Raw genomic sequence first — 10,142 nt, forward strand, 5'->3', positions numbered from 1 at the left:
TTTCAGCAAGCGGGTCTGGCCTAGGGAGAATTTTAAATAGGGACAATTTTAATTAGAATTTTAAGGGTAACACAGCGGTAAATATTTGTTTTTAATTGGTTTTTATTGGGGATAGTGTTTGTATCGTTTTAATATGCTGTAAGCCGCCCTGAGTCCTGTTGGGAGAAGGGCGGCATATAAGTTTAATAAAATAAATAAAATAAATAAATAATAAATATGTTTGTCTTCCTTTCAGTCTGTTCTTCTTCTTGCTCCTCAAATTTCTTCTGATTTATATAGAAAGTCATTTCCATTTTCAGTGTTGTCAGTCCCTTTTCTGGATTTTCCATTGACTGTATTTGTTGGTCAGTTGAATCTTCTATCATAGTATTTAATTTTTCCACTTCTTCTGTTATCTTCTGCATAGTTGATTCTTTAATTGTGGCCTGGTCTTCATCCATATTCTCTTGATGGTGTGTTAAGTTGAGGGCTTTAGAGAATGAAAATAATGTTATAATTGGGTATAGGACACAGCTGAGCTTTTCACAGCTGGTATTTGTCAAGGTTGAAAAGTCTTATCTATAGTCTGGGCTTCAAGCCAAGTCTCCTTTAGACTATAACAAGTTGTAATATCAAACTTGGCCACAAGATGTCACCAATGCCATTTAAGGTTTTTTAAGTCCAAAATTTTTATAATCCTTTTTCCAATTTTATTTCTTTTTTGTAAATAAAAATCAAAGTCTTCTGTAAAGATAAGAAATCTTTTCGTTCCCAAATTTTAGAAGCATATAAATCCAGTTAGATTAAGGTTATTCTTTCAGTGTTTTAACTCCCCTGGATAGCCAGTCACCGCTATTCTTAGAGGGTGGGATAGAAATTCCCTTCCCTCTCACAGGGGGGAAGATGCTTTGGGCAGCTTTTACAGAAAGAGAAAATACTTAGGATTGAAGAGAGGTTCAGATCTCACCCAGTCTCATCCGCGCTGCTTTAGAAGTGCCTGGTGGTAAGTTTGACTTCGGCTGTCTGCAGCCTAGTGACGAGCCATATTTCTATGGCCGGTCTTTCGTCCGCCGGTTTGGAGGACTGCCCCGGATCGAGCAGAAGGGCTACCACCCTCCTGCGATCAAGTGGGGGGTCTCCTCCTTGCTTGTTGCCCATACAGGGCGACTCTTGACCCTTTCAAGGGTCCCCCAGCAGAGCGAAACCGAATGCAGAAGACGGAGCTTGCCTTCCAGCGGCCGTGGCAGCTGCAATGGAGTCTCAAGATTCTAACCTTGACTGTCTCAGTATCTCTGACTGAAATCAATCAACTTCATCTGTTTTTGGACAAGTGCAACACATATCCAGAATTCTCTTTTAGTATCTGGGCTGGAATACTGTGGATATTCCAAGCCCTCACTTTGAAGGAAAGACCAACCTTAGTCAGAGCATTGTTTCCAAGGAGTACTCAGATCATAGTAATATCAAAATGAAACCCTCCTATTTAGTTTTTACATGAAGAACATAAAATACATGAAACAAAGTCATTCTTGCCTGGTCACATATCTGCATTTTACCATAAAACCAGATCAACTGGTAGTAATGTCTTCACAGAATAGATAATAGCCATTTAAAAACTTCATTAATCTCTATTATATAGAGCTGAATTATCCTTCTGACTTTTATTGTTGTACTGAAATGAACCAAAAATTAATTTTACCTTGTAAAATGTTTTTAAAATGCATTTGATTAAAATAGTTGCAAGGTAAATGATTTTAAGGTAACAATATGGAATACTGTTAAATGAGATTAGTTCAGTATTTAATGAATCTGAAATTTTAGCTCAATTATCTTTATTTAGTTTGACATTAACAAATATAAAGTATGGAAGTGTTACAGTTAAGATTATGTACAAACCAAAATAAAATTAAAGTTCATTACATTTCACTTGCATTCACATATGGCAGTAATGAACCAATCATAAATGAAAACATAATGTAATTAAAATACCAGATATGACATATCAAATTAATGCACTTTGACTGATTAAATTAAACAACTCATTATTAATGGACAGCAGATCCCAATATTTCTCCTGTAAAAGATGTTTACATTTTTGGGACTATCAACTCTGTGTTTTCATAGTTTCATAAATGGCAGAAGAAATGATGACTATAATTTCATAATTGATGAGATACATAGTTCTGTGTGATATTAAAGGAGGTTAAAGATTATTTCCATATTATGGAGTTGTGATTCATCATTCTAATTGCTGTTGCCAGAGATGATAAGGCCAATGTGATGTAGCAGGAAAGTTTCAGTTCCAGCTTTCTATAGTCTGAGAACTATGGCTGTACTAAAAGCCCTCTGATTAAAATCAGTGCAATTCACAAACACATCAATACTTCTCAGCTTGCCTGAACTGGAATAGATAATCAGTTTAGCCACAGACTGCACCAAAATAGTCTTCCTCAGATCAGTGCTCTCTAGTTTTTTCAAGCAAGGCTGGCTGCGAAGTTGGGCTCTGTAGGGTTTTTATAGTGTTTTTATCTTTGTACGTGGATATCCTGGAATTTCTTTGTGTGTGTAAACTGCTGAGAGACTTTTTGTTTGTGGCGGCATGGAAATATATTCAATGAATACAAACAGAAAGTAATAAACAAACACATTTGGAAAATACCATGTTGGAGAAAGCCTTTACTCCACTCAGTGTGAGTTACCTGCTCACTACCTGCCTCTTTGCTCCAGCAACTACCTACATTTTCATCTGGAGGGAAGTCACCACTGTCTTGATATGGAAAATATTCACCCACCAGATACCAGCCATGCAGCTTTGGATTTTGGCTATTGCCGCGGCAGCATAAGTTGAAACCACTGGAGTTTGGAATATGATGGGCACAGTCATATAGTTCTCTTTTACAGAGAGACATTATTTGCGAGATGTGAGAAAAAAAGAAAAAAAGGAGAGAAATGCTACAAAATGTTTGCAAATAAATGACACATTTGTAAAATGTCCTGCATATAACACAGTTCAACTTTGCCTTGTCTTATATATGTTAACCATTATAATCCATTATAATTAGATCCAGTGAAGTGTAATGGATTAAGCATTGAATTTGACCAGAGGCACTGGGTTCAAATCCCTGCTCAATACTTAAATCTATTATACGATTTGCTGTTAGTTATTAATCTCTCATGGCATGATAAAATATACATCTCCAACAAACCAATCCCCATAGGAGAAACTATTGAATTTAAAAAAGGTACCTGAATGCATAAATCTATAAAGATCTGTGCCAAACTAAATTCTACTTTCTTAAATAGGACCTGTTTAAAATAAATAAATAAATAAATATGATTGATAGTGATCTAAGCATCTTTGTGGGCATTCTTATGTTTCCAAAGGAATCTCACTCAGCGATCGACTTTGTAAACTGCTGACAGTCCGGTATGGAAATCCTGATCTAAAAATCACATTTGAGAACTTTGCCTGTTTCATGCTACGTGTGGAACTTATGATGGGTAAGTAGACTTTTCACTAAATTTCTTACATAGGACTCCAGGGGAAATTATTTCACAGATGGCCCTTTGCAGAATACAAATGAATGTTTCAATGAGCTCATTTTAGATCACTGCAAGAAAGATGCAAGGTTTTTTTTTTTTAAGATTTGCAGATATCATTAGAAGGCAAGGAATTGACAGGTTTTTTTTCAAAATTCTATACCCCATTTTTGTTGTTGTTGTTGTTTTAAAAAAAAACTCAAAAACCTTTTGGGGGGCAACCATAATCAGGCAGCTTACAATGAAGCAGAAGAAAAATTCATTAGATGGAAGAAGTTTAAAAGGTATTAAAAGGTATTAAAACTGATTGTAAATAATACAAGCAAATAACCAAATAGCTACAAGCAAAACAACTGAAATAACTGCATTCCATTGTGATAGAAAAGCAAATGAATTGGGAGACAATATCTCAGAAAAGAGATAGCTTGTTTTATTTACACAATTTATATGGCCTTCTATCTCATGTCACAACAACCCATGATACATGATGGAAAAAAGAAGTACCCTTCTCTGCCAGGTTTTAAGGCTTGGTGCTACTGTACCTCTGAGGCTTCTTCTATGTGCTACCTGCTGTACTTCAACCAAGGGAAAAATAAAGGTTTTCCTCCAGGAATTAAAGCAGGGATCTTCAAACTTGGCCCTTTTATGACTTGTGGACTTCAACTCCCAGAATTCCTCAGCCAGGCACACTGGCTGAGGGATTCTGGGAGTTGAATTTCACAAGTCATAAAAGGGCCAAGCTTGAAGATCCCTGAATTAAAGGATATAAATTGGTTCAGATTTCCTATTAAGGATGTGGGGATGGAGAGAGGTGGATGAAAAGATGCTCAAAAGCAAATGTTTTCTGAAGGAGCAACTCTTCCCACTGGGACTCATGCTTTCATCACCTCACATTTAGATCATCTTTGCTTTACAAATGGTTCTTATAAAATTAATTGGTAATTTGGAAATGCAACAGACCCTACATTTAGTTGGGTCATACTTTTGTTGCATTGTTTAACAATAGGCTTCCAGGAACAATGGAAGGTTCTGGTTTTTGCCGTTAAAGTCCTACAAGTCAGTTTTTAAAATGTGTGAACTTGTAATGAAATGGACTAGTACAAAACTCTAGAAATAGTTGAATCTTAGCATCATTTAGTTTGTTGACATATTTGTGATGTTGTGGAGTAGAGAATATTGTGAGGCATTTAAAAAGTTGATGTGACTTTTGTCAATTGCTCACACTGGGAAAGGAGAGGGCATTTTCCTCAAGGACTCTTCATTGCTACAGCTGATCTGTTTTTTGAGATGCAAAGATAGGAGATAACCAGTCTTGCCTTTTTCTCTCTGAATATCTCATAATTTCTCCTTATTTCCTTTCTTTTACAGAAGCCTTTTATAATATGACCAAAGATGGCAAAGGTATCTACCTTCTAGAGTCTGAGGTAAGGATGAGATTTCTATGATCTTTATGGGGGGGGGAAATCCAAGATATATGTAGCCTATGGTTCTCAAGGATAAAGAAGGTTCTTTAAAGAATGTAATGGCTCATTTCAGCACCTTCTATTCCATGTACCCAATGTAAGTTCCTCTTGTGCTATTCCAATAAACAATGGGTGGGGGAAATATTATCTCAGAACTGCTGTTTGAAGCAACTGTACTGCAGCTGGATCAAGAATTCTGCCAAAGGAGCTTCAGGTTCTGAGTTATAATGCCACTTCATCTGAGAGCACTTACAGAGCTTGGTCCATATAATCATGCTTGCATACACATATATACAGATACAGATATTGTACATGCACTCTTTCCTTTAGGCAACTGTATTGATAGTTGCGGAATTGTTAGGAATAGCTTCCTCACGTTGTTGACAGAATGAGGTTCTTTAGCCTTGAATTAGGACAAAGAACAATCCAAAATTTATTCTCTCATTGGGACCATTAACAATGTTGAGATAAAATATTGCTGGTGAATATTAAATAAATGATTCAGTTCATTTCTCCATATTGTTTTTCAGTGGATGACGATGACACTGTATTCATGAAATACTAAAAGAGAATAACTCAGTTGAGCTACATTGGCCCTTCAAACCCAGAAGCCAAAATCCTGAATTCTAATGTGACTTTTATTATAAGATTACAGTAACAGAATCTTGGAAGTCTGAATGTGCCTCTTCCTCTCCTACTCTTACATTCCAGAAAACTAAGGAGAGTCAATTCTGAGGTGCTTACCCTAATTACATTCCTGTTTTGGACTCAGATTTTATTGATCAGAATATTGTCTAGGTTGCAGCTCTTCCTCCTGTCTCTCAAACTTGTTCTCACAGAATGAAGGCAACTTCTTATTGAGTGTTGGGTATGGTGCTTGACATTTTGAGTCAGGCTTATCTTTCTTGTGAAGCTCAAAAGTGTTTCATGCATTATGAGTAATTCCACTCTTCTATTAAGGATTGCTTGTGGGTTCAAAATACTTTGAAAATATTGTTTGTTCAGGGGGATTTATTTTTAAAAGTAAATCTGAGTTACAGAGGAATTACTTGGGCAGCAGTCTGGATTGACTATTACGTTAAGCCATAAATCATTTAAAAACTTTTTCTGCAGTTAGATCACAATGGCTACAGTTATATCTTCTTAGTAGCAAGGGGCAAACCAACACAAAGTGACCTAAATGGCCTCATAGCAATGTTTCTCAAAAAAACACCGTTTTCAAATTTGTTTGAGGCTTAAGATTGGTTTTGGTGGCTGTTTTTCCCCTCTTCTTCCAATAGTATTTCTGGTTTCTAGCAAGACTGCAAAGCTGTACCTTGCTTTCCAGCCCATTGCAACTTTCCTTAATTTATTTTCATTTTAAACGTATTTTTATGTATGATTGTATTTAAAATTTCATCATATTTATACTGTTTTTTGATAGTATTTAATACTTTTGTATTTGTTATTTGTATTTTTAAAGAAAGAATAAGAAAAAATAATAGTAAAAATGAGACATTTGACTGGTTATTAACATGGTCTGCAATGTTTGGATAGCTGAATTACTCTGAAATCTTATAGAATGCTGTTTATCTTGTCCTTGCTTTCAGTCGTAGCTTTGAGTGTTAAGACTCCATTTTGAGGCTAGAGTTAAGTTGCTGGACTACTTAAATATTGTACAGTTGTTTTATTTATGGTTTTGATTAATTTACAGTTAATTTATAGTTACTTATCTAAAGTTTATGAGTCTCTGTGTGATATATAATAGAAATGTAAAAGAATCTATACAATTTCCAAACTGATGGTAGAGGACAAAATATACAGCATTTCTGATGAAATCATGGTTGAATTGTCCTTCTGCTGTAATTGACTGCACTTGTTGCATTTTTCACAGGAACAGGGGCTAATTTTAACTGCAAAGAAAACCTTTTCAGCCTATGCAGTTGTATGCAGCTAGATAATGAGAAACTTTTATGATGATTAAATAAATAAAACTTAAGTGACAGAAATGTTAGCAATTTTGTTATGTTAGAACTTTATTGTGCAAGACAAAATTTTAAGCATATTGTTCATTTCCTACTGCAAATGTAATACAGAATATTGTTCCTGATTTGTTTTATGTATCAATTTTATGTGTTATGTAAATATAAATGTAGCCTTTTATTTACAAAGTCTCTTTAATATATTGTAATTGTGACAATATTATAAAACCATTGATTATGTGATTGCTGCATATAAGGCATTTTCTCTATATGTCAGTAAGGTTTTTTATAACAAAAAACAGCCTTGAGCTGTGTTTGCAAACTGGGAAGAGGTATTTTGTTGGAACTGTTATATCAGATCTGTAGATAATACAGTCTGTTTTGTGTGGATCATAATAAAAGTTTTCAGCAAGGTTATTGGCTTGGACTTCTCTTAGATTATGTAACTGATATACTTATTATGTAACTTTCATACCTAACCCAAAAAAAAAGCATTTCTGAAATTCTGACAAGACTCATTTTCAGTGTGTGGAGTTCAAATGATATAAAATATTTCTGAGATATGCATTCAGCTACAACTACAACATTCATACAAAGTCATTTGTCTTTTACTGGGGGCCATTGCAACAACAAACCAACAGAACAAACTAGACAATATTTATCAGGGAACTTAAAAAACCATGAGAAGCTTTTGAAAGAAACATGACATGGACAAGCCTTTTTCTAGCATGATCCAACTTTCCCAGGATGACGTCGTTTTTCCCTAACATTAATTTATGAAGCAGAAAATAGTTAGTATGGAAATAAGGAAATGGCAGATGATTCAGCTACCAGCAATAACATGGAACAGAATTCTGTATTTCACTCAGAAGTCCTGGGTTATTCATTGGGTTCAATGTGTTTCAGTTTCCTTTATATTTCCACCCAATTTTAAACCAGTAGCATACAACTGTACACCTCAAGGGCATTATTCTATGTGTTACTCCTGTAACTCTAGCTCTAGGTTATTTATTGGAAAGGCTGCTAAGAACCATATTGGGCAACATAACATAGAGATGGTGGTGGTGATGAGATTTATCTGGTCTCAGGTGAGCAATGTGTGAAACAGTTGGAGGGACTGGGTGTGTTGTCATGGAGATGAGAAGACAGTGGGTAGATAGGAGAAGATACTTGTTTCCAAAAATATGAAGGGCTACCATGTAGTACTTGGGGAAGAATTGTTGAGAGGTTTCTAGAAGATACTCAAGGAACAAACATAGATTTCAGTTGGACCTCATGAAAAATATCCTAAGAAAAATCATGAAACAGACTGGCTTAGGAGGTAGTGCTGCTGAAGACATTTAAAAAAGAGTCTGGGTGGCCATATCTTTGGGGGGTTGGAGCAATGGATCTCCGTAGTGGGTAGAGTGTTGACTACAGTACCCTTCAATAATTATCACAATCTTTACATAATCAAAGCCATCGTCATTTTTAATTTTATTCAATTTAATTTAATTTTTTAATTCATATCCACTTATGAATAGACTTATTTGAAACAAACAAAGATTTTTATAAGTAAATACTCATCAAATATGGTCCTCAAATGGCCCGGCCAAGCTTTTTGCATTCCCTCATATCATTCTTCACCCCAATCCACCATTAATGTTACTTATCAAAATATTTCCCCCATGGAACACATTCATTCATTCATTCAGAACATGGAACAATTTCTCTCCCAAGACATCATAGCTGCATTCTCTATTTATTACCATTCACTGTAACGTTACATACAACTTTCACCAGCTTATGAATTGCTAGTTGTATATGTAGAACAATGTAGATGATACAGATTTATGTTTCTGACACATATTTTAGCCTTTTCATAAAAAAAAACACTATACTTTTACTTCCTATGCATATGTATTTATTAATTCCTTACCACAAGATCAGAACACCTCCATTTGTATCTATTATATCCTTCCTGTCAGAACCCTTAAATCCATTTCCCCTCAATCCCCTTTTCCCTTTTTCAGGTTCTGCCATTCTATTTAGGGGGGGAGGGGCATATGGGCTTTCTGTAGTGTATTTCCTTTGCTGTGCTTTGCTTTGTTCTTTCTCTTTGAAATGTCCCTGCCCTTTCTTGGGGTGAGAAAGGAATGTGCCTCTGGCCATCTGCCTTATCTCTGGACAGAGGGAAGATGGCGCGATGAGACCTGACAACCTTGAAAGCGGCGCCTTATTGGTTAGTTCCTACAACAATTTTACACCTTTGGATTGGCTGTATTTGAATTGACCGAATGGACAGTTGGGGTGGGGTTTTGGATTCTTACTTTGAATGTATTGTTTTGCGCAGGAAACCCCCAGAACCTGCCTTACTTTTCTGTAATCAGGAACCCCAATAAAAGTTCCTGTTGAAATGCTGCATATTTCAAGAGTTCTGCTTTCTTGGGAGGTTTAGCTGAGGCAGGTCCTTACACTTCCTGTTTTTCCTAAGTTCATAGCCTTACTTGTTTTCTTTTTCATTCATTCATTCATTCATTCATTCATTCATTCATTCATTCATTCATTCATTTATTTATTTATTTATTTATTTATTTATTCATAAACTGTACCATTTATCCCTCTTACATTCCAAATCACTAGATGGAGTATAGATATTGTCCTCTGCCATTCACTGTGTCTTTGAATAGTCAAGGATTTCACACAAAGTTGTTTAGTGAGAGAAAGAAAGAGTAGACTAGGTTACCAGCTCTGGCAGATCAAATGATTCTTCCCTCTTATGTCCCCATTCCTGGAGGGCATCCCTGGAAACCTCTGAAGCAGGTGAACTGTACATGTGAAGGAAAAAGGCATGTAGATTAGGCTCTGGATACATTAGGAATTTTGAAAGCATATGGTGGGTACATTTTAAAGATGGCTGCCAAGGTCCTACATTTTTAACAAAACACTTACCATCTAAGTCAGGCATGTCAAACTTGCGGCCCACAGGCCACATCTGGCCATGCATCTGGCTACACCCACCCCGGCACCGCCAAGGCGAAAAATTCCCAATATGTCACCATATGGCCCGTGCTGCAAGTGGGCTTGACATCCCTGATCTAAGAGGAACTTTGCAGAATCACAAAGCAATATGGCAAACAATAAGGTATTTTTCCCTCCAGATACATGAGACGTACTCCTGCTGTTGTTCATTTCTGGATTTACCATTCTTCTCTAAATT

At 36.0% G+C, this 10,142-nt stretch overlaps 1 long non-coding RNA gene across 1 annotated transcript; it reads left to right on the forward strand.

Annotated features, from left to right (window-relative positions):
* Window positions 1-3,368: 3,368 nt before the first annotated feature.
* LOC107289743 lies at window positions 3,369-6,420 on the forward strand. The gene is made up of 3 exons (XR_001548933.1): window positions 3,369-3,480; window positions 4,888-4,943; window positions 5,513-6,420. It is a non-coding gene; the product is annotated as an uncharacterized LOC107289743 (long non-coding RNA).
* Window positions 6,421-10,142: the final 3,722 nt, after the last annotated feature.

This window comes from Protobothrops mucrosquamatus, unplaced genomic scaffold (genome assembly GCF_001527695.2).
Source record: "Protobothrops mucrosquamatus isolate PMUCROS unplaced genomic scaffold, P.Mucros_1.0 scaffold_138, whole genome shotgun sequence".
Classification (NCBI taxonomy): Eukaryota; Metazoa; Chordata; class Lepidosauria; order Squamata; family Viperidae; genus Protobothrops; species Protobothrops mucrosquamatus.